The 24,940-nt window shown below is 47.3% G+C and overlaps 1 protein-coding gene across 1 annotated transcript in view; it reads right to left on the bottom strand.

Moving 5' to 3' along the window:
• The window catches only part of LOC124777134 (juvenile hormone esterase-like), a 170,856-nt gene that overhangs the window by 64,644 nt on the left and 81,272 nt on the right, over window positions 1-24,940 (bottom strand). The window lies entirely within an intron of this gene.

Raw genomic sequence — 24,940 nt, 5'->3', positions numbered from 1 at the left:
TGTCCGGCTTTCTTTCTTGTTGTGTTTGGATATCGACTCCTGGATGCGACATTTTAATTTCGTATTTCATCGGCGCGTGATAACTACACTCCTGGAAATTGAAATAAGAACACCGTGAATTCATTGTCCCAGGAAGGGGAAACTTTATTGACACATTCCTGGGGTCAGATACATCACATGATCACACTGACAGAACCACAGGCACATAGACACAGGCAACAGAGCATGCACAATGTCGGCACTAGTACAGTGTATATCCACCTTTCGCAGCAATGCAGGCTGCTATTCTCCCATGGAGACGATCGTAGAGATGCTGGATGTAGTCCTGTGGAACGGCTTGCCATGCCATTTCCACCTGGCGCCTCAGTTGGACCAGCGTTCGTGCTGGACGTGCAGACCGCGTGAGACGACGCTTCATCCAGTCCCAAACATGCTCAATGGGGGACAGATCCGGAGATCTTGCTGGCCAGGGTCGTTGACTTACACCTTCTAGAGCACGTTGGGTCGCACGGGATACATGCGGACGTGCATTGACCTGTTGGAACAGCACGTTCCCTTGCCGGTCTAGGAATGGTAGAACGATGGGTTCGATGACGGTTTGAATGTACCGTGCGCTATTCAGTGTCCCCTCGACGATCACCAGTGGTGTACGGCCAGTGTAGGAGATCGCTCCCCACACCATGATGCCGGGTGTTGGCCCTGTGTGCCTCGGTCGTATGCAGTCCTGATTGTGGCGCTCACCTGCACGGCGCCAAACACGCATACGACCATCATTGGCACCAAGGCAGAAGCGACTCTCATCGCTGAAGACGACACGTCTCCATACGTCCCTCCACTCACGCCTGTCGCGACACCACTGGAGGCGGGCTGCACGATGTTGGGGCGTGAGCGGAAGACGGCCTAACGGTGTGCGGAACCGTAGCCCAGCTTCATGGAGACGGTTGCGAATGGTCCTCGCCGATACCCCAGGAGCAACAGTGTCCCTAATTTGCTGGGAAGTGGCGGTGCGGTCCCCTACGGCACTGCGTAGGATCCTACGGTCTTGGCGTGCATCCGTGCGTCGCTGCGGTCCGGTCCCAGGTCGACGGGCACGTGCACCTTCCGCCGACCACTGGCGACAACATCGATGTACTGTGGAGACCTCACGCCCCACGTGTTGAGCAATTCGGTGGTACGTCCACCCGGCCTCCCGCATGCCCACTATACGCCCTCGCTCAAAGTCCGTCAACTGCACATACGGTTCACGTCCACGCTGTCGCGGCATGCTACCAGTGTTAAAGACTGCGATGGAGCTCCGTATGCCACGGCAAACTGGCTGACACTGACGGCGGCGGTGCACAAATGCTGCGCAGCTAGCGCCATTCGACGGCCAACACCGCGGTTCCTGGTGTGTCCGCTGTGCCGTGCGTGTGATCATTGCTTGTACAGCCCTCTCGCAGTGTCCGGAGCAAGTATGGTGGGTCTGACACACCGGTGTCAATGTGTTCTTTTTTCCATTTCCAGGAGTGTACTAAAAGAATACACACACGATGCTAACGATATACACACGTTTCTTCCACAGCACTAATTAGACACTACTCCCTAGACGCGAATCAGCGTCACATGCACATCTGCACAGAGTTCGGCTTACATTAGAAAAGTTTCGCGCGACATTACGTGAAGTCAAATTTCTGAAAGCTGCATTTCATCTTTGCTGCTTGGAATACCTGTGTCATAGTCATAAGAACCGTATGTATTGCAGTGACGTAGCTTATTAACATCCCGCGTAGAAGATTGCAGTTTGCCGCGTGGGGTTAGCCGAGCGGTCTTGGGCGCTGCAGTCACGGACTGTGCGGTTGTTCCCGGCGGAGATTCGAGTCGTTTCCTAAGGCATGGGTATGTGTGTTTGCCCTTACGATAATTTAGGTTAAGTAGTGTGTAAACTTAGGGACTGATGACCTTAGTAGTTAAGTCCCATAAGTTTGCACACACATTTAAATATTTGATTGCAGTTTCGAAACTCGTGATGGAGTGCACGGTGTTTTTAATTATTAAATCGTATCAAAAGACTTTCGTTATTATAGTCATTCAGTTTTAATTAATTGATTCAAATTGTTTTTTAAAATTTTTAATTCTTTGCCATGTCATTTTCACTATTGTATTGACTTTTTTATTTGCCCCTTTTTTCCTCCTATCATTCATTTTTTCGTTTGAATCTGTCAGTATGGTCTATAATCTACAACCAGGTACCAACCAGGACTGCTCATCGGTTGACAAAGCGGCAGTTCTGTGTAGCCATTGTGAGGACATTTTCTGGTAACCAATGACAGCTTTAGAGGTCAGCTTTAATCGCTGTGAACAAAGCGATCTACATATACATCTACATCTACATCCATACTCCGCAAGCCATCTGACGGTGTGTGGCGGAGGGTACCCTGAGTACCTCTATCGGTTCTCCCTTCTATTCCAGCCTCGTATTGTTCGTGGAAAGAAGGATTGTCGGTATGCTTCTGTGTGGGCTCTAATCTCTTTGATTTTATGCTCATGGTCTCTTCGCGAGATATACGTAGGAGGGAACAATATACTGCTTGACTCTTCGGTGAAGGTATGTTCTCGAAACTTTAACAAAAGCCTGTACCGAGCTACTGAGCGTCTCTCCTGCAGAGTCTTCCGCTGGAGTTTATCTATCATCTCCGTAACGCTTTCGCGATTACTAAATGATCCTGTAACGAAGCGCGCTGCTCTCCGTTGAATCTTCTCTATCTCTTCTATCAACCCTATCTGGTACGGATCCCACACTGCTGAGCAGTAATCAAGCAGTGGGCGAACAAGCTTACCGTAACCTGCTTACTTTGTTTTCGGATTGCGTTTCCTTAGGATTCTTCCAATGAATCTCAGTCTGGCATCTGATTTACCGACGATCAACTTTATATGATCATTCCTTTTTAAGTCACTCCTAATGCGTACTCCCAGATAATTTATGGAATTAACTGCTTCCAGTTGCTGACCTGCTATTTTGTAGCTAAATGATAAGGGATCTATCTTTCTATGTATTCGCAGCACATTACACTTTTCTTCATTGAGATTGAATTGCCATTCCCTGCACCATGCGTCAATTCGCTGCAGACCCTCCTGCATTTCAGTACGATTTTCCATTGTTACAACCTCTCGATACACCACAGCATCATCTGCAAAAAGCCTCAGTGAACTTCCGATGTCATACACAAGGTCATTTATGTATATTGTGAATAGCAACAGTCCTATGACACTTCCATGTGGCACACCTGAAATCACTCTTACTTCGGAAGACTTCTCTCCATTGAGAATGACATGCTGCGTTCTGTTATCTAGTAACTCTTCAATCCAATCACACAATTGGTCTGATAGTTCATATGCTCTTACTTTGTTCATTAAACGACTGTGGGGAACTGTATCGAACGCCTTGCGGAAGTCAAGAAACACGGCATCTACCTGTGAACCCGTGTCCTGATTTGTGGGCAGTGGTTAGGTTAGGGCATGAGTTTAAATTCAGGGCTACAATTAAGTCTCTTTCACTTAAATCAGCTGTGAACGGAGCATCTCGCATACTTCTCGGCGTCCGCTCACAACACTGCTTTGCGTAGCACATGAACAGGATTTATGAAGTGACACGCTGTGTGACCTGTAACCGAGTGGTAACCTGCGTCCGACTTGGCAGCACTGTAGGGGCAAGTAACAGACGTCAACTATCAAGTAATTTTCATCGGACTGTAGATTACAAATTCCACTTTGTTACGTCGATAGATTGTAGACACTAGTTTAACTATTACGGTGGTCGAAGTTACGAACGCTTAACAAAGGACTGATGCTGAAATAAAACAGGTTCTATAATCACAGTATATTGAAACGAGTAGATAAGACGAAACTGTAACACAGGATACAAACAGGTAGTATGCTACACAATGTAAAACTGCCAAACCTAGAAAACTGCCTCTGTTAATAATGAGAGGAGTAAGGGAATTAAAAGAAAAACGAATTACAAGATATTACGGAAATACACAAAACTATACTAACTTAAAAGACTTAAAGAAGAGTAAAATGACTTAAAGGACCGGAAGGAAATTATTTTTCGGCCGTCTTATTGAGGTAGAAAGAATACTGTTTCCTAGATAGCTGTTTCAGATATTTTTAAATGAACACACCGCCATTTGAGTTTATTTTTGTTCATTTAATTCATACTTCGCATCGTCCGCTTCCGACATGGCTCTGCGTTACCTGTTAACAGCATTTGTGAAGTGATCCACCGTGTGACCCATAAGCGAGCGGTAAATAACACAGCGGTAAATAAACAAAAGGTGGTGTGTTCATTCAAAAATTACTCTATGACTATTGCTCAGCAAAATCAAAAATTGTTTCAGTTATTATTCTACTATAGAAAACATAAGCTGCAAAGACAACATACAATAGCTACGTGTGCAGTACTACGAAGCACTTCATATATCCTGTATCTCTCTATCAAAAAAGAATTGAACAAAGTATGTGTCTTCACTTTTGTCCTGATACACACAAATTTTCCCTATCTATGAAGGCACATACAGGGTGAAAAGTATTTAAACCGACAAACTCTGGGAGGTTGTAGGGGACGTCAAAACAAATGTTTTTCTCTGATGTCATTTTTTCCTATGAGGAGTATTTAAAGCGATAGAGGAAGAATTCTCTTGCGGAAAATTAATTAAACCAACAAACACTTTTCCATTTGTTTATGACCAAGAGACATCACATTAACATAACCCAATTTCAATTACAGTAGATTCTCAAAAATGCCTCCATTGACACGTAAACAAAGGTTACACCGTCGGATCATGTCTGATACAGGCAAAAACCCCAGGAGTATCCTGAATTGTTCCTGCTGCTGCTACTATCCGGGCAACCATATCCTCTTCTGATGCAACAGGAGTTGCGTAAAGAAGGTTGCTCATCTCTCCGCACACAAAAAAGTTGAGAGGGAACATATCTGGGGATCGAGCAGGCCATAGTACAGGACCACCTCTGCCAATCCACGTTTCTGGGAACCGTCGGTCCAGGAATCTACGCACACGACGACTGAAATGTGCCGGCGCCCCGTCATATTGGATCCACATGTGTTGTCTCGTACGGAGCGGGACGTACTCCAGCAATTCTGGCAATGCTCTGGCGAGAAAATTGTAATAGCGCCTACCATTTAATGGCCTAGGTAACAGATACGGCCCAATTAAACAATCAACACCGACCCACACATTAACGAAGAACCGCACTTGCTGAGTGCTAGTAACTGTGGCATATGGGTTATTCTCACTCCAAACATGCGAATTGTGCATGTTGAAGACTCCATCACGCCCGAACGTTGCTTCATCGGTAAACAACACAGACTATGGAAATGTAGGATGCATTTCACACTGTTCCAGGTACCACTGCGAAAACTGTGATGGCCGACCGCGGTGGCCGAGCGGTTCTAGGCTCTTCAGTCCGGAACCACGCCGCTGCTGCGGTCGCAGGTTCGAATCCTGCCTCGGGCATGGATGTATGTGATGTCCTTAGGTTAGTTAGGTTTAAGTAGTTCCAAGTATATGGGACTGATGACCTCAGATGTTAAGTCCCATAGTGCTTAGAGACATTTGAACCAAAACTGTGAACAGGGTGGATAATCAACTGGTTCCAGGTAGTGAACACGCTGTAAGTGAAATGAAAGTAACAATTGCTCTCGAAAGACTGTTCTTACATTCATCTGATTCATCCCCATGTCACATGCAATTGCACGAGTGCTGATTGAAGGATCCTGCTCCACATGCTGAAAGACAGCTTCCTCAAATTTGCAGCGTTATTGCCGTGCGCCGTCGTCCTTTTTCAGGTAATCTGCTAAATGACTCGGTCTGACGCAGACGTTGGTACACAGCAGCAAAGGTCGTATGATGCGGTATACGGCAATTAGGATATTGTTGTTGATAAACTCACTGTGCAGCTCATCCGTTGTGGTGCACTACGTAGTACGCACCAAGCATATCAGTGAACTCATTCCAGATGTATCGCTACATTGGTAAACAGAGACAATGCACTACTACACTGGTGGACAGCAGTTGCCTACAACTGAAGAGCGTAATACGCCCTCTAACAACTGAAGAGCGTAATACGGCCTACACCGGTTTAAATAATCGTCATAGGGAAAAATGACGTTAGGGAAAAATATTTGTTTTGATGTCCCCTACAACCTCCCAGAGTTTGTCGGTTTAAATACTTTTCATCCTGTATAAATGGTTTACATCTTCATGACTAAAGTCTGTTTATAACAGGTATCTAATCCTACTGGAAAAAAAACTGCCCTTGCGAGCATAACTCTAATACCGTGTAACGCCGCTTCTGACCCTGCTAACAGCGTCAGATCGTCGAGGATCCCCGACGCCATATGCGGCTCACTTCACTCATATTGATTGTCATATTTCAGTCGCTGTTCTAGCTAGTGCCAACCTCTTGCTACGTTATTAACATAGGATGGTCCAGAAGCGATAGAGTGTTCGAGTGTTCATCGATCCGGGGGTCCCATGAACGAGGCAGTTACGGTACTATATTCATTACATAGAAATGCAATGCTTGAGTACAAAAATGATGGAATTACCGTCCTGGTTCATGTAACTGCAATGAATGGAACCAAGTCATGGGTCAGAAAACATCACTGAACCACCTGCAGTCTCAGCTACACGTTCAACAAAATGCAGGGTGAGCACTTCATTGGATCTTCAGTGCTCACGGCGCCTTGGACCATTTGGAAAGTGATTTAGTCACAAATAGGCGGACTGAACTATAGCTTAATGTGCCTCTGTGAGAAGTTGCCTTTTCGCGAGATAATACCCAGTTATAGATGTCGATCCACGCAGTCTTCTTTGAAATATTTGCTCATAAACTGGTTTCGACTGCCAGCAACAGTGCCTGTTAAGTCTGAAACTGATTGCCACTGACAATCGTGACATTCGGTTCAGAAAGCCGGCTGGTTAGAACTTTTTACCTCTACTGTTCTTACGCCCTGTTACATGGCTGCGTGTGGTACTCCATTCGTTTACGGTGTACTCGTAGGGGCGTCCTACAGAATAGCTACATCTACATCTATGTACATAATCCGCACGGCACCGTACGGTGCATGGTGTTTGCTTTGTACCACTACTAGTGGTATCCTTATCTGTTCCCCTTGGAAACAGATCGGAATAAAAACGACTATCTATATCCCTCAGGATGAGTGCTAATTTCTCGAACATTTTCTTCGTGGTTCTGACGCGAAATGTGTGTTGGCGGCAGTAGAACAGTTGTGCAATCAGCCTCAAATACCGGTTCTCTAATTTTCGGTATAGTGGTCGTCGTAAAGAAAATCGCCTTCCCTTCAGGGGTTCCCATTTCAGTTCCGTGATAAGCTAAGTAAAGTAACTAGCCGACACACATTCAGTCCCAGCAGTAGTTACTTCAAGGCCCTAAGATAGCTAATACTGTGATCTACAAGTGCGTCAAGCCGATAAGCGACAGGCCATCAGGGAATAACTTCATGCACGGGCAAGCAGGTAATGAACTTTTTTTTTGTTTTTCTTTGGGTCGTCAGTCTTCTGATTGGTTTGATGCGGTCCACCAAAAATTCCTCTACCGTGCCAACCTATTCATCTCAGTTTGCTGGGTGTATCCCAGTCTCTGTCTTCCTCTACAGTTTTTCCCTTTACAGCTCCCTTTAGTATGTCCTTTTAACCACTAAACAAATTTTATTAAAGATATAGTTGCAAACATTCGACTTCAAAAGTAAAAAAAAAAAAAAAAAAGAAAAACACATTCCGAAGCAATGATTTAATTCGATCGAAAATCAGATATCTCTGATGTAGTTTCACGTGTAATTGTGGTACAATACATGGAAAGACTACAGAAAAGAAAAACATGATACATACAGATACAAACTGTTGCGAAACTGACCAATAATATATTAGGTAATCAGAAAAGAGCCAGACATCCGTTCCATGGGAGGGGAATATTGAAATTAAATAGCTGTAGATAATTGATGAAAGTCATACATCTACATCAACTTACGTTATATTCCTTTTACAAAGTTGCAGTGTGACCCGCCAAGGTAGCCGAGAGCGCTAATGCGCTGCTGCCTGGACTCGGGTAGGCGCGCCGGCTATGGTTCGAATCCGCCTGGCGGATAACGACGAAGGGCCGGTATGCCGTCCAGCCTAGACGTGGTTTTTAGACGGTTTTCCACATCCCGCTAGGTGAATACCGAGCTGGTCCCCGCGTTCTGCCTCAGGTACACAACCCGCAAAAAACTTGAAAACGTTCGCACTATTCCATGGCTTACACTAGACGCAGACAGCTGGTGTACACTACTTCCATCCCAGGGGGTTCGAGGTGGCGGCAGGAAGGGCATCCAGCTACCCTCTGCAACTAACACTGCAAAATCCATAGTAACACGGCCGACCCCGTGTTGAAGCGGGACCCAGGCCCCAAGAAAGAACGAAAGAGAGTTACACTGTCGAATTATGAAACCGCAACCGGTCCATTCATGATGATGATCCGGTTACAACAAATTTCGAAAAATACGGCTGAAAACCATATTAATAACCCTATGCAAGTCCAGTAACACGGCTATCATGTTATAAGAATCAGATAAAAACGTCCTGGGTTGGCAGTTACAAAACTTTAACATCAGTAAATTTGATTTTATACACATGCCCATATACAAGTGGCCATTTGGCATGCGGAAGTTTTATATACCTACCATTCTCAAACTGTTGTATTTGGTTCGTTCGTATTTAGACAGTGCCATCAAAAAAAGATCTTTGTTTATGCTTCATCACCACTACAAATTCGTGAAAAGGTAGTGAACGTTTATAGGGCCCCTTCTTCTACTTTATATCTTTAAGAAATGAGACGCTAATTGCAAATCTGGATGCACTTTTCTTGAAGGTCATCCACAAGAAGACAACACAGAACAGCAACTTAAGAGGCCAAAACTGAGAACATTTTAGATGACCATCAACTAAAGGTGTATGAAATATCTTAGGCTTAAGAATATCAAGACGAATATTGAAGATAACTTCACAGCTGGATTTTTTTTATGTCGAAACTTCCGAACTGACAAACGGCGATTTACGCATAAAAGAATTCACTAACATTTCGATTCCGGCAGTAGAGGAATGTAGCTTATGGTGTGGAATGCGTGATTATAAAAAACCATGAGGCAAGCAAAACAACAATTTATTGTGTTCGTCTGTGCAGGAAGGCAATACAAAATTATAAACGCCACAGTAATTTTAGCGAGGAGGAAAAGAGAGTTTAAACAGAAAAGCCGGACCTTTCAGCACGGAAGTTTTGACAAGTACGTCCAATACGGTTAACGTGCAGTAACCACTCACAAACGGCAGGAGACAGCACTAGCAGTGGAGGAAATAGAAAGCGTGTCGGAGGAAGCTGGAAACAGTGCGGTCGCTGTCGTAATGCGGAAACGGAGAGATTTGTCGGACGTCTAAATAGGCATGATCATGGGATTTCGGGCCAAGGGTTGGATCATTTCCGAAACGGCTAAGTTCGCGAGCCGTCGTGGTTAAAGTACACAACACACAGCAAAATGACGGTATCAAATCCGAGGCAGCTGTGGTGCATCATGTACCATGGATGACAGGGTTGGATGACGGCTGCGGAGATTAGTACGGGCGAGTAGACGTGCAACTGCTGAGCAACTGATAGCCCAGATGAATCAAGGTGCTACCAACAGCATCTCTGCAATGACCGTTCAGTGAACTTTGCCCCGTATGGACCTCTACGGAAGGCACCAGGTTCTTGCACCCACACTGACTGCTGTGCATGGCTACCGGAGGCTGTAATTTGCACGCCAGTACTGCCATTGGGGTCCACCGAGCGGCGACAGGTCGCGTTGTCAGACGAAACACGTTTAACGCTCGGTGGCGTGAAACGTGCAAACACCGTGCAACAATCGTGCCAAGTACATGTAAATTTAAGGGGGATCACTGCTGTCCGTTGCAGCGGGACATTAAGCGGGATCATCGTAGACGAGCGAAAATGTGTACCGGACCGGGATTCGAACCCGAGATCTCCTGCTTACTAGCAAGTGCGGTTAACCGCTGCGTCATTCGGGACAAAACGTTATCGCAACTGCACGGACTATTTCGGTACGGCTCACTGCGTATCCACACTCCCATCGAGCGCCACCTATCCGCAGTCACTGTCAGTTGCACTCCAGTTCGCTACTTCAAGATTTCCACAGGAGGTCGAACTTATTTGTGTATTCGCACCTTCTGGGAAGTCCCAGGCCGGAAAGAGGGGTAGGGTAATGTTGTGGCCTGGGGAATGTTTTTGTGGCATTCCCTGTGAGCTGTGCCTGGCTCGTGTTCTTGCCATCTCTTATTTAACGTTCTGTTTTTACCGTATTGTCACCTCGTTATGCTAATTTCAATTACTGGTGTCACTGAGTTGCTGCCTTGCCTGTCCGTGAGCGGCAGCAGCAGCGCTCATCGATATAGGCCCCCCCGTATTATCACTGATGCACTGCTATTACTTCACGGTCGTCGTGTGTCGTGCAGTGAGTTGGAACCTGCCAGCAGTGGAGTTCGAACCTGGCAGTCGGACAGTTGGAACGTGGCAGAAGTTCGGTCGCGTTGGAGCGGCGGTGAGGTTCGGACAGCCATGACTCGCCCCACCATTGCCGGCGCATTAGGCTTTAGTGGGGACGGTTTTGGTTGATCCTCGATGCTCGTCTTTCCGGACGACGTGTATTTGCTCCCCGATCGTTTATGGGTTGGCGATGTGTGTGACTCAACACGTGGTTCGTCCTTGTGACTGCACAGTCACTGCTCTTAGCACTGGTCGCGTTCATCGTCCTAGTGTTTGTGAAATTATATGTAGTCTGTGATGTCGACTGCCCAGTAGTTCTAGTGCTGTCTCCATGCTGATCGGTTGGCGCAGTCGCGTCCTAGCACCAGTGGGGCATGCAGAGCCAGGGAGGCGCGGATAGTCATCACTCGTCGATGATTACCGACACGGACGTCGTGTATTTGGCCGGCGATCGCTTATGGATTGCCTGTGTGTGCCGACTCGTGATTCGTCCTTCTTATTGCACAGTCAATGCTGTTAGCATCGTATAGTTCTTCGTGCAAGTGTTAGTGAAACTGTGCGTACTTTATGTGATTTGACTGACAAGTTAATCTAAATGTTATCGGCGTACTGACTTTGAGTTGGTCGGTTGGCGTGGAGGAAGGACAGGATAACCTTCACTCGCCCGACGATTGCCGACGCACACGTTTGAGTGGCAACGACCTTGCTTGGCCGGTTGGTCGGTCTTCTCATTAGACGACGGGTTTTTGGGTCGTCCACCGCTTATGGATTGTCTGTGATCCGTTCTTGTTGTTGTTCCACGGTCTCTGCTGTTGGCATCGTTTGAGTTTTGGTGAAAGTGTGGAGCGGAAGTGATTTTAATTATTGGTCTCTTGAATGTCTGTCGGTTGGGTTGCCGTCGGATTCAAAATGTTTGTGCCGACTGCCTTTCTCATCTAACCGAGTTTAGTGTTTGAATTCCAGGCAGACCCACGAACATCTGAGCGCCCTGGCGTGTACTGCCCTTGGTTCTTGTTGTTTGTACTTGTATGGCTTCTAGCAGATTTTTAAATTAAGGTTGTTTTGCCCTTATGATATAAGATTCTTTAGGCCTTCAGCCTAATTTAAGGAACTGTTTCACGTAAGGCATTGTTACACTCCTGGAAATTGAAATAAGAACACCATGAATTCATCGTCCCAGGAAGGGGAAACTTTATTGACACATTCCTGGGGTCAGATACATCACATGATCACACTGACAGAACCACAGGCACATAGACACAGGCAACAGAGCATGCACAATGTCGGCACTAGTACAGTGTATATCCACCTTTCGCAACAATGCAGGCTGCTATTCTCCCATGGAGACGATCGTAGAGATGCTGGATGTAGTCCTGTGTGTTATGTCCTAGCCAGTAATGCCACCCGAGCCCGCTGCCAAAAGGTTGGCAGCATCAAAGTCCGGACGCCGTCCGCATAAGCAGCGCCAGCGAGACAGCAAATCGCCGCAAGTCTGCGCGCGCCACCGCTGGCTTCTGGCTTCTTAAGCGCTGGAGTCGCGAGCGCTAGGACAGTTCTGCATTCGCCACTCAGTTGTATACTCGCCACCGAATTGTGTACTTGCTAGTCAGTTGTGTGTTCATCGCGGCAGAGTTGTTGTTTGTCGTCAGCCGACGCTGACCTAGCCGCTCCGACTCGAACTAGACAGATTTCTGTAGACACCGAGTTCACTATTGTGTTTCTGTATCTTCATCAATAAAGATAAGTACCGACTTTTATTTAATCAGAGTGTTTGGGGTTTCATCTTTCTGTTTACTGTTCCAGCGGACCGGTAGGCCCGCTATTAAAAGTGTGGCGGTGACTTCGTAAGCCATTTCTACAGCCAAGTGTTTGTCGCTACGAACACCGTCACAAAACTGGCGACGAGGACTTCCGGACTCGTGTGCAGGGCTGGTTCAACTTGTTTCTGGTTATACTCATTATAGCGATAAAATTTTGGGGGCTGGTTTAATTTGTGTTCACTATGTCTGCCGAATTACAACAGTTGATCTTGTTACAGAGTCAGCAAATACAAAGTCTGGTGGAAGCAATCGCCAAACAAGCGGCTAATCCTCCAACACAAAAGGAACAAGCACAGGCAGCACCACAGTTCCGTGCATTTGATGCATCCAGAGAAGAATGGCGCGAATATTTCGCGCAGTTGCAGGCGCACATGTCAGTCTACAAAATCACAGGTACTGAGCGGCAGCTTTATTTAATTTCCACTGCAGGCGTGGAAGTCTATCGACTACTTTGTAAGTTGTTCCCGGAATCCCAGCCAGAAGCTTTAGACTATGACGTTGTTGTTAACAAGCTTGCTGAGTATTTCGAGTCGCGAGTTCATGTGGCAGCAGCCAGATTCAAGTTCTTCAGATTAAAGAAACTGCCACATCAATCTAATAAACAGTGGTTAACAGATTTACGGGGCCTCACCCGTCAGTGCCGATTTAATTGTGTGTGTGGAGCTTCCTACAGTGATGTCATGTTACGAGACGCTATTACTCAAAACATTGCAGTTTCTCGTATTCGTGCTGCTATCTTAAAGTTGCCTGACCCGTCATTAGAGACTGTGATGAACATCATTGAAGCCCAAGATACTTTTGACTATGCTGAGTGTGAGTTAGATCAGCCATGTATTTCTCAAATTGCCTGTGCTAAGCAAGTTATGTCACGCCCGCGGCCCCACCGGCAGAGTCAGACTGTAAACACTAGCCGGCCGCGTCATGTTAAACACATTCGTCAGCCGCGTGTGCAAAATGATAGAGTTAAGTCTTGCCCTAAGTGTGTTCTTGCTCATCCTCGTGAACGTTGCCCGTTAAGAAACGCGGTTTGTCACTTTTGTCAAAGGAAAGGACACATCCAGACTGTTTGTTTGCGTAAACGCAAGAACTATTCTAGTGCTGCCCAGCCCATGGATATTCATGTTCTTCAAAGCCAGCCCGCCCAGAAGGTCGCGTTTAAAGACTCTTCCACGGTTCGTGTGGGTAATAAACTTGTTCGCAATACGCCACCCACCCAGCCCTCTGCTATGCGACCCAAGCGTAATTCAAACGCTGTAAAAAGTAATGTACAGACTGCAAGTGAAGCGGGAGTTGTTGTTCCACCCGCCCAACCCACGAGTTGTCGTAAGCAGCGAACGCGCGCTAAACGCGCTGATTTTGTGTCTTCCGCCTCCACTGCACCGATCCAGAGACAGTGTAATAAACTATTTGTGCAGCTACGCATCCAGGATAAGACCTTCAATTTTCAATTAGACACTGGTGCGTCTGTGACTCTCATAAATAGTGCTACGTATGCGGCTATCGGCCGCCCTAAACTTTCAGCGGCAAAACATTCTTTGGCTACTTATAGTGGAGAACAAATTCCTGTGTTAGGTGTATGTAGCGTGCCAGCCACATTCCGTGGCAATACAAAAACAGTTTCATTCACAGTGCTCCGCGCTACAGACAGTGTAAACATTTTCGGATTAGACTGTTTTGACTTGTTTGGCCTGTCTATCCAAGACAATGTGTTGCAAATTAATTCTGTTGTTGTTCCTCAAGACAGCATAACCGATTTGTGTAAACGATACAGTGACATTTTTGAAGACGAAGTAGGTTGTGCTGCGAACTTTGCCGCTCATATTACGTTAAAAGATAATGCTCAGCCTCGATTTTGTCGTGCTCGTCCAGTGCCTCACGCCCTCCGGGCGCCTGTAGAAGAGGAACTTCGTCGTTGGCAAAACAACGGTGTTATTCAACCCGTTTCAGCGAGCCAGTGGGCTTCTCCCTTAGTTATTATAAAGAAACCGTCTGGCAAGTTACGTTTGTGTGCTGATTTTAAGTCGACAGTTAATCCTCAGACTGTCATTGATTCTTTTCCTTTGCCTAGACCGGACGAGCTGATGGATAAGTTAGGGGAAGCTCGTTTCTTTTCCAAAATTGATCTCCGTGAAGCATATTTGCAATTGCCCCTCGACGAGCAATCACAACAGTATTTTGTCATAAACACGTCGTTGGGGTTGTTCCGTTTTCTGCGTTTGCCTTTTGGTTGTGCGTCAGCTCCAGCTGTTTTTCAGCGTTTTTTGTCACAATTTCTGGCTAATGTGCCATCGTGTTGCAACTATTTAGACGATATTGTTGTGTCCGGTCGGACGCCTGCTGAACATTTCCGTAATTTGGAGTGTTTGTTTAAAGTGTTGTCTCAGACAGGCCTACGTTGCAACATCGATAAATGTTCATTTTTCCTTACGGAGATGGAGTATCTGGGACATGTTATTAATGCTCAAGGCATTCATCCCTCCCAGTCACATTTAGCAGCTATTCGTGATTTGCCCGCCCCTCGCAATCTGCATGAATTGCAAACAGTTCTTGGCAAATTGACGTATTATATTAGGTTTATACCTAATGCATCACAGATTGCTGCACCGTTGCATCGTCTCCGCCGTAAGAATGTTTCGTTTGTGTGGTCAGCTGATTGCCAATCAGCCTTTCAGCAGCTTAAAGAGGCTTTATTGAATGATCGTTGTCTGGTCCATTACGACCCTAACAAGCCTCTGGTGTTAGCTTGTGATACCTCTTCTTTCGGCCTCGGTGCTGTGTTGTCTCACCGAGTCGGTAGTACCGAACGTCCTATTGCGTTCGCATCTAAACTGCTAAACAAAGCTCAGTGTAATTATAGCCAATTGGACAAGGAAGCGTTGGCTATTGTGTTCGGTGTCACAAAATTCCATCACTACCTCTATGGTAGACCATTCTATTTAGTAACAGACCACAAGCCCCTGACGTCACTGTTTCATCCGTCTAAACCAGTTCCTCAGCGGACAGCTCAGAGACTACAACGTTGGGCTCTTTTGTTATCACAATACCAGTATGAGATACTGTATCGCCCTACAGCTCAGCATGCAAACGCTGACGCGCTTTCTAGATTGCCGATTGCTGCGGATGATGTCTTCGATTCCTCTGAAGACTCTTGCCATCAGATTGACGCCGATGAGCATCAATCCCTCCGGGATTTTCCGATTGATTATCGTCAGGTGGCACGTGAGACAGCTACGGATCCTCATCTGAGTTTACTATTACGTTTTATTCAACGTGGTTGGCCGTCCAAGGCAAAGGACATATCGGATCCTGTGGTTCGTCGCTATTATCCGCAACGTCATCTGTTGTCTGTTTCGCACGGAGTTTTGCTGTTACGCACCGAGAATGACCAGCTTCGTGTCGTGGTTCCCCAAGTGCTCCAATCCAAGGTCCTCGCCTTGTTGCATCAAGGTCATTGGGGAGTGGTCCGCACCAAGCAGCTTGCCCGCCGTCATTGTACATGGATCGGCATTGATAAGCACATTACGCAGATGTCTACAGATTGTTCGACGTGTGCCGAACACCAAGCTGCTCCGCCTCAACGCTATTTTGAGTGGGCACGCCCTGTCGGTCCCTGGCAGCGAGTACATATTGATTTCGCTGGTCCATATTGGAATTCTCGTTGGCTCATCGTGATAGATGCATTTAGTAATTTTCCGTTTGTTGTGCCCATGCAGTCTACAACGTCTGCACAAACTATACAGGCGTTGACTTCAATTTTTTGTATTGAGAGTCTTCCAGAAGTTTTAGTGTCTGACAATGGTCCACAATTTACCTCTGCTGAATTTGAAAGTTTTTGTTCTGCCAATGGCATTCGCCATGTTCTTACTCCGCCGTTCCACCCTCAATCGAATGGTGCAGCGGAACGTTTTGTACGCACATTCAAGGATTATATGGACCGCCTTCGTGCTACGCACTCTCGTCAGCAGGCCCTCATCACGTTCCTGTCGTCGTACCGGACCACGCCACGCGACGGCCCTTCGCCTGCGGAGCTTCTCCACGGCCGTCGTCATCGCACCCTACTACGGTTGTTGCACCCCCCGGATCGACCCGCCGCTTCTGAGCATCGCACGCGTTTTCAGCGCGACGACGCCGTTTTTTTTTTTCAGAGTTTATCACGGTCGCCGTCGTTGGGAACGTGGTACCGTGATAAGTGTCCAGGGTCGCGGTTTTTATACAGTTCAAGGTGCTACTGGGGTGCACAGGAGGCATCAGAACCAGCTGCGCCGCGCTGGCCGCCCGGATTCTGCCGCTCGTTCTTTGTCCACAGATTTGGTCCGCGGCGGGTTCCAGCCGCGCCTTCCGACTTCGCTGCCGCCCCCGGGGCAGCAGCAGCAGCCGTCGCCGCTACCACGCCGACAGCCCGTCCCGTTGATGCCTCCCGCGCAGCTTCCTCCGGGAGCGCCCCAGGTGGTCGCTCCAGCGCCTGCGGTCCCTCTTCAGTCGCCACCGCCTTCGGAGCTGATGGACGTCGACCCCTCAGCCGGGCCGCCTTCCCAAGCGGTGGCTGTGCAGCCTGTCCTGCAGCCGCTTTCCTTGGGCACCCCAAAGGAGTCTGACACCGCAGCGCCTTGTCCGGCGCCCTCTCAGCAGCCGTCGACGCAGCGTCAGGAGACGCTGCCTCTCTTCGTGGGTCCTGACGCCCCGTCGCGTCCAGTACCAGAAGCTGCGCCCGTGGTCACAGGCGTGCACCCTGACCTCGGTTTTCAGTCGGTGTTTCCCGAGGCCCCGCGCAGCCAATGCTGGGGTGCGGACCGGGGACTGCCACCGACAACAGTCTCCGCCCCGGTCTCTTCTGCTACGCCTGCGGCCAGACCCCTCCCCCGCCGTCGACGCTCGCCACGTCACTATTCAACGACGGTGCGGCGATTTGGGGGGGAGGAGTGTTATGTCCTAGCCAGTAATGCCACCCGAGCCCGCTGCCAAAAGGTTGGCAGCATCAAAGTCCGGACGCCGTCCGCATAAGCAGCGCCAGCGAGACAGCAAATCGCCGCAAGTCTGCGCGCGCCACCGCTGGCTTCTGGCTTCTTAAGCGCTGGAGTCGCGAGCGCTAGGACAGTTCTGCATTCGCCACTCAGTTGTATACTCGCCACCGAATTGTGTACTTGCTAGTCAGTTGTGTGTTCATCGCGGCAGAGTTGTTGTTTGTCGTCAGCCGACGCTGACCTAGCCACTCCGACTCGAACTAGACAGATTTCTGTAGACACCGAGTTCACTATTGTGTTTCTGTATCTTCATCAATAAAGATAAGTACCGACTTTTATTTAATCAGAGTGTTTGGGGTTTCATCTTTCTGTTTACTGTTCCAGCGGACCGGTCGGCCCGCTATTAAAAGTGTGGCGGTGACTTCGTAAGCCATTTCTACAGCCAAGTGTTTGTCGCTACGAACACCGTCACAAAACTGTGGAACGGCTTGCCATGCCATTTCCACCTGGCGCCTCAGTTGGACCGGCGTTCGTGCTGGACGTGCAGACCGCGTGAGACGACGCTTCATCCAGTCCCAAACATGCTCAATGGGGGACAGATCCGGAGATCTTGCTGGCCAGGGTAGTTGACTTACACCTTCTAGAGCACGTTGGGTGGCACGGGATACATGCGGACGTGCATTGTCCTGTTGGAACAGCAAGTTCCCTTGCCGGTCTAGGAATGGTAGAACGATGGGTTCGATGACGGTTTGGATGTACCGTGCACTATTCAGTGTCCCCTCGACGATCACCAGTGGTGTACGGCCAGTGTAGGAGATCGCTCCCCACACCATGATGCCGGGTGTTGGCCCTGTGTGCCTCGGTCGTATGCAGTCCTGATTGTGGCGCTCACCTGCACGGCGCCAAACACGCATACGACCATCATTGGCACCAAGGCAGAAGCGACTCTCATCGCTGAGGACGACACGTCTCCATTCGTCCCTCCATTCACGCCTGTCGCGACACCACTGGAGGCGGGCTGCACGATGTTGGGGCGTGAGCGGAAGACGGCCTAACGGTGTGCGGGACCGTAGCCCAGCTTCATGGAGACGGTTGCGAATGGTCCTCGCCGATACCCTAGGCGCAACAGTGTCCCTAATTTGCTGGGAAGTGGCGGTGCGGTTCCCTACGGCACTGCGTAGGATCCTACGGTCTTGGCGTGCATCCGTGCGTCGCTGCGGTCCGGTCCCAGGTCGACGGGCACGTGCACCTTCCGCCGACCACTGGCGACAACATGGATGTACTGTGGAGACCTCACGCCCCACGTGTTGAGCAATTCGGCGGTACGTCCACCCGGCCTGCCGCATGCCCACTATACGCCCTCGCTCAAAGTCCGTCAACTGCACATACGGTTCACGTCCACGCTGTCGCGGCATGCTACCAGTGTTAAAGACTGCGATGGAGCTCCGTATGCCACGGCAAACTGGCTGACACTGACGGCGGCGGTGCACAAATGCTGCGCAGCTAGCGCCATTCGACGGCCAACACCGCCGTTCCTGGTGTGTCCGCTGTGCCGTGCGTGTGATCATTGCTTGTACAGCCCTCTCGCAGTGTCCGGAGCAAGTACGGTGGGTCTGACACACCGGTGTCAATGTGTTCTTTTTTCCATTTCCAGGAGTGTATTTTAAAAAAATTTAATGTTATGGAGTTTTAAGTGTTGGGCCTTCAGCCGATTTAGAATTTGTTTGTTCTTAAAGTGTCTGATTCTTTGGGCCTTCAGCCTAACTAAAGAACTGTTTAAAGATAAGGCTAGCCTTTTGTTTCTGATTATGCTAGAGTTTTAAGTTATTGGCCTTCAGCCATTTTAAAATTGTCTCAAAATTAAAACTGTGTGTTTAAAAGAATATTTTTTGGGCTGTTGTGATGTTGGTGAAACAATAAAGTTGTATGTTCGAGTGTAAGTGACAGCCGCTTATTTTGGCCCCTTTCCAGAAATTAATCCGGCTGGAGTGGCCGAGCGGTTCTAGGCGCTACAGCCTGGAACCGCGCGACCGCTACGGTCGCACGTTCGAATCCAGCCTCGGGCAAGGATGTGTGTGATGTCCTTAGGTTAGTTAAGTTTAAGTAGCTCTAAGTTATAGGGGACTGATGACGTCAGAAGTTAAGTCTCATAGTGTTCAGAACCATTTGAACTATTTGAACCAGAAATTAAATTACCTGTCCTGTCGTGCGGGTTTAGCAGGGCGTATCTCCCTGGGTGATGTCAGTCTAGAAGGCACTGCGGATCAACTGATGCATGCATCTATCCTTGGGATCTATGTGCATTCCTAAATGCAGTTTGCTTTGCGTCAGCACGACGGTATGTACCAGCAGGATTACAGGACGTGTCACAGCTCGCTGCGCGCGTGAGTGGTTCGAAGAGCACCACGACGAGTTAGCCTTACTCCCCTGGTCACCAAATTCCCTGCATTTAAACTCAATCGCGAATGTGTGGCACCTTCGCGATCGAGCTGTCCGTGTTTTGGATCTTCAGCCGAGAAACCTAGAGCAGCTAGCCACGGCACGGCAGATCTCGTGGTTTACATTCCAATCTGTACCTTCCAGAACCTCACAGATTCTCTTCCTGCACGTCTCCTAGCAGTGCGAACTGCCAAAGTTGGTTATTCAGGCTTTTGACAAGTGGTCACACTAATGATACCGAACTGTGTTATTTCTGGAAAAAATTTTTAAAGATCCGTGCGCATTTGCTAAATGATAACCGAGACTAAACGCGAAAACAATATTTTGACCGTTTTATACAGATTTCTATTGTCTCTTGTGTGCTGATTTGAGGCTGGGGATGAGATGAGTGTCGACCACTTCAAATAACAATCGAAGAAGTCATAAAAACAGTGAATGAGAGCCAGTGCCTCTGTATCACTAAAAAGGAGGTAACTGTTAGGTGTTTCAGTATGTCCAACATCTGGAAAAGTGATTCTTTTCTTTGATTCCTTTGCAAATTTTGAAGCAACAACTAGAGAAAGACTTAAAAAATAAGGATCTGATTGGAAACCACTATCTGCCATTTACTAGTGGTGATACTGTGTTTCTCTTAGCAAATACTCTTTAGTACTGTTATATAATCTGGCTAATATCAAATAGAATGTAAGCCAGAACCAAAGTTCCACCCTCCAGGGACAAAAAAAGCTCGTTTATGGGTTAAGGAGCTGTAGAAAATTTAATGTCCGGCAATAATATTTATCACATCCCCCAGGCTGTGGCTAAGCCATGTCTCCGCAGAATCCTTTCTTTCAGGAGTGCTAGTTCTGCAAGGTTCTCAGGAGAGCTTCTGTGAAGTTTGGAAGGTAGGAGACGAGATACTGGCAGAAGTAAAGCTGTGAGGACCGGGCGTGAATCGTGCTTCGGTAGCTCAGATGGTAGAGCACTTGCCCGCGAAAGGCAAAGGTCCTGAGTTCGAGTCTCGGTCGGGCACACAGTTTTAATCTGCCAGGAAGTTTCAATAATATTATAGTGACACTGAACCAGAGATCCCGCTTCTTATTGAGACCGCTGTTCTTGACAAGACGCATCTAACCACTAAAGGAGCTGCTGCTGAACCAACAGCAAACACCACGGAAGCTAGAGTACGATTCTCGCTCGGGAAGTGAAGGCCAGTAAGAAATTAGGGAATAACTTCCATGCAACTAAAGTGAGCTGTAAAGGGCAAAAACTGTAGAGAAAGACAGAGACTGGGATACACCCAGCAAACTGAGATGATGGATTTCTGGGAAAATTACACTACTCGCCATTAAAATTGCTACAGCAAGAAGAAATGCAGATGATAAACGGGTATTCAGTGGACAAATATATTGCACTAGAACTGACATGTGATTACATTTTCACGCAATTTGGGTGCATAGATCCTGATACATCACTACCCAGAACAACCACCTCCGGCCGTAATAACGGCCTTGACACGCCTGGGCATTGAGTCAAACAGAGCTTGGATGGGGTATACAGGTACAGCGGCCCATGCAGCTTCAACACGATACCACAGTATCAAGAGTAGAGACTGGCGTATTCTGACGAGCCGGTTGCTCGGCCACCATTGACCAGACTTTTCAATTGGTGAGAGATCTGGAGAATGTGCTGGCCAGGGCAGCAATCGAACATATCCTGTATTCAGAAAGGCCCGTAAAGGACCAGCAACATGCGGTCGTGCATTAACCTGCTGAAATGCAGGGTTTCGCGGGGATCGAATGAAAGGTGGAACCACGGGTCGTAACACATTTGAAATGTAACGTCCACTGTTCAAAGTGCCGTCAATGCGAACAAGAGGGACCGAGACGTGTAACCAATGGCACCCCATACCATCACGCCGGGTGATACGCCAGTATGGCGATGACGAACACACGCTTCCGACGTGCGTTCACCGCGATTTTGCCAAACACGAATGCGACCATCATGATGCTGTAAACAGAACCTGGATTCATCCGAAAATAGTGACGTTTTGCCATTCTTGCACACAGGTTCGTCGTTGAGTACACCATCGCGGGCGCTCCTGTCTGTGATGCAGCGTCAAGGGTAACCGCAGCCATGGTCTCCGAGCTGATAGTCCATGCTGCTGCAAACGTCGACGAACTGTTCGTGCAGATGGTTGTTGTCTTGCAAACGTCCCCATCTGTTGGCTCAGTGATCGAGACGTGGCTGCACGATCCGTTACAGCCATGCGGATAAGATGCCTGTCATCTCGACTGCTAGTGATACGAGGCCGTTGGGATGCAGCACGGCGTTCCGTATTACCCTCCTGAACCCTCCGATTCCATATTCTGCTAACAGTCCTTGCATGTCGACCAGCGCGAGAAGCAATGTCGGGATACGATAAACCGCAATCGCGATAGGCTACAATCCGACCTTTATCAAAGTCGGAAACGTGATGGTACGCATTTCTCCTCCTTACACGAGGCATCACAACAACGTTTCACCAGGCAACGCCGGTCAAATGCTGTTTGTGTATGATAAATCGGTTGGAAACCTTCCTCCTGTCAGCACGTTGTAGGTGTCGCCACCGGCGCCAACCTTGTGTGAATGCCCTGAAAAGCTAATCATTTGCATATCACATCATCGTCTTAAATTTCGTGTCTGTAGCACGTCATCTTCGTGGTGTAGCAATTTTAATGGGCAGTAGTGTACCTGGTTGTCGGCGAATAAGACGGTATTCACGACGGCATGACGTCGTAACAGATTCCCAGCAAGTACTTCCCCTTTGATGCTCTAACCGTATCGTCAATGTGCTAAATTAATGAGGTTTAGGATTAAGTTGTCTATTTATTTCTGTTCGAAGCTATTAATTCGTGATACTCCGAAATAATCGACATCTCATATTCAACTGTGTACATCTCTTGACGTATGGGATCGCTTCTAACCCAATGGAGGTGCTGCAGTGGTTTCGGTACCGAAATTGGGTTTGGGGAACTGAGGCTGAAATTATCGTCCGTTCTTCCCTACACTCGTAAATAGTTTTCATCGGCTGATCAATTGGGTTACACAACTACCAGTCCACATCTCCTTCTTTCTACTTCGACCGTATGAGTTTCTGCTAGAATGACGTTTTCGTCTACGGGAGGTTAAAACCGATCCCTGTTTTGGTCAAATGAACCAAACGAAAACATTACTCCCTCGAAATTATACAAAGATTTTAGTCCGAATCTTGATAACTCAATGAATAGTTTGAAAAGAACAAATGGAATTTCACTTTGACCTGCGTGAGGTCTATATATAAATACAAGGGAAGCCCAATAAGCATTGCAACAGACTTTTTTTCTGAAAGTATGTTGGTTTTACTCCAGATTCCAAAACAGCACTCTTTTTGACTACAGAACCCTATTGTCCAACATAATTTCCGTTCAGTTCGACGGCATTACGCCACCTTACTGGGAGGATTTGTATTCCCGCATGATACCACTGCACTGATCAGCATCGAAACCAACGTTTTGCAGCATAAATAACCTCCATCACGTTCACGTACAGCTGCCCACGTAGAGCATCCTTGGGAAAAACAAATGAAAGTGGCAGGTGTGAGGTATACATCTTTGGGCACCCCAAGTGGACGAGGGTATCAGCATTACCAACAGAGATCTCCAGTTGTGCAGTGAGGTGTTTAATTGTGATCCATCGACCACCTCGGATGAGAGTGTCCACACGTTCTAACATCGCAGGAGTCACAGCTTTATGCGACCATACGGCACATGGCCGAAAGGTCACGTTTGTGCTACACTGGTGCGACTCACTGTGCATTTGTTCACTGTCAGATCTATGTAGACCTTCTGCAAGCGCCTACGAATATCTACAATGTTCTGGTTTTCCGCCGAAAGAAACTAAGAGACAGTTCTCTGCTTGGAACGCCTTTCCAAGGCTATGTATAGCACCGCCACCTGCCGTAACTTCATGAAACTATAGGGGCTGAAGCGGGAATATTCCACTATGTCCCGCAACAAATCCCGCATTTTTTTCAACTCAACTAGCCGAGAAAAATTTGGTTGTATGACTTATTGAATGCCAATTTTATATCTAAATTCTGAAAATAATCAAGGTAGATGAGAAAATTACAAAGAAATGGCTAATTTTAAAATATCGACTATCTCTGAACAAAATTTAAAAATTAAAAGAAAGCAAAGAGGTCAAATTTTCTATGAAATGCTTTTCCTAAAAATAAGAGATAAAACAGACTAGAGGAACATTTGATGCATTTTTGAATTGTGCTGGAAATCATGTACAGAAAATATCCTCTAGTATTCTGTAAAATTCTAAGATTCTAAGGGAACATTGGACTTTAAATCCTCGATTGGCACCTCCTTTGGAGTAAGTAATTTAGAGGATCATTCAGTATCATTCAAATGTGCAACAAATATTTCTCTAATCTATTTTATTTCTTAATTTTAGAGTCGTTCCACCAAACATTTGACATTGTTTTCCAAAAAAAGTTATTTTTTTGTACTCAGACATTCATTGTAATTTGTATAGCACGTGTTTTCAATATAACATTAAAGATAATGGTCTCGTAGTGATACCCGAATTGGGAAACTTTCACTATCGTCGTTAGACGATTTGTCTTATGGGTGGTATTATCAGATGCCATCAGCTCAGTTCGTTGACAGCAGACAGATAAAATTTTGTGCTGAATTTTTCTAACAGCCGTCAGAAATGAAAACGAGCTCTTGAAAAAAAAAGTGCCAATTAGCTGAAAGGAAAGGAATTTCGATGCAGCAGCATCACTTGCACTGTTACACTTTATCCTTTTTTTATGGGACTTAACTGCTAAGGTCATCACTCCCAAAGCTTACACACTTCTTAACCTAAATTATTCTAAGGACAAACACACACACCCATGGCCGAGGGAGGACTCGAACCCCCGCCGGGACCAGCCGCACACTTCATGACTGTAGCGCCCTGGACCGCTCGGCTAATCCCGCGCGGCACACTTTATCCTCATGTGCTACAGTGTGGTGATTTGTGATACGAGCTATTGGGAGCGTCGAAGAATACCTGGACACAGACTTGAATCTGATTCCTAAAGGATAAGGAAATGTAGATGTTTACAATTAAAAA

Source organism: Schistocerca piceifrons, chromosome 2, assembly GCF_021461385.2.
Source record: "Schistocerca piceifrons isolate TAMUIC-IGC-003096 chromosome 2, iqSchPice1.1, whole genome shotgun sequence".
NCBI classification, from domain to species: domain Eukaryota; kingdom Metazoa; phylum Arthropoda; class Insecta; order Orthoptera; family Acrididae; genus Schistocerca; species Schistocerca piceifrons.
This window is presented reverse-complemented; position numbering and strand designations above follow the sequence as displayed.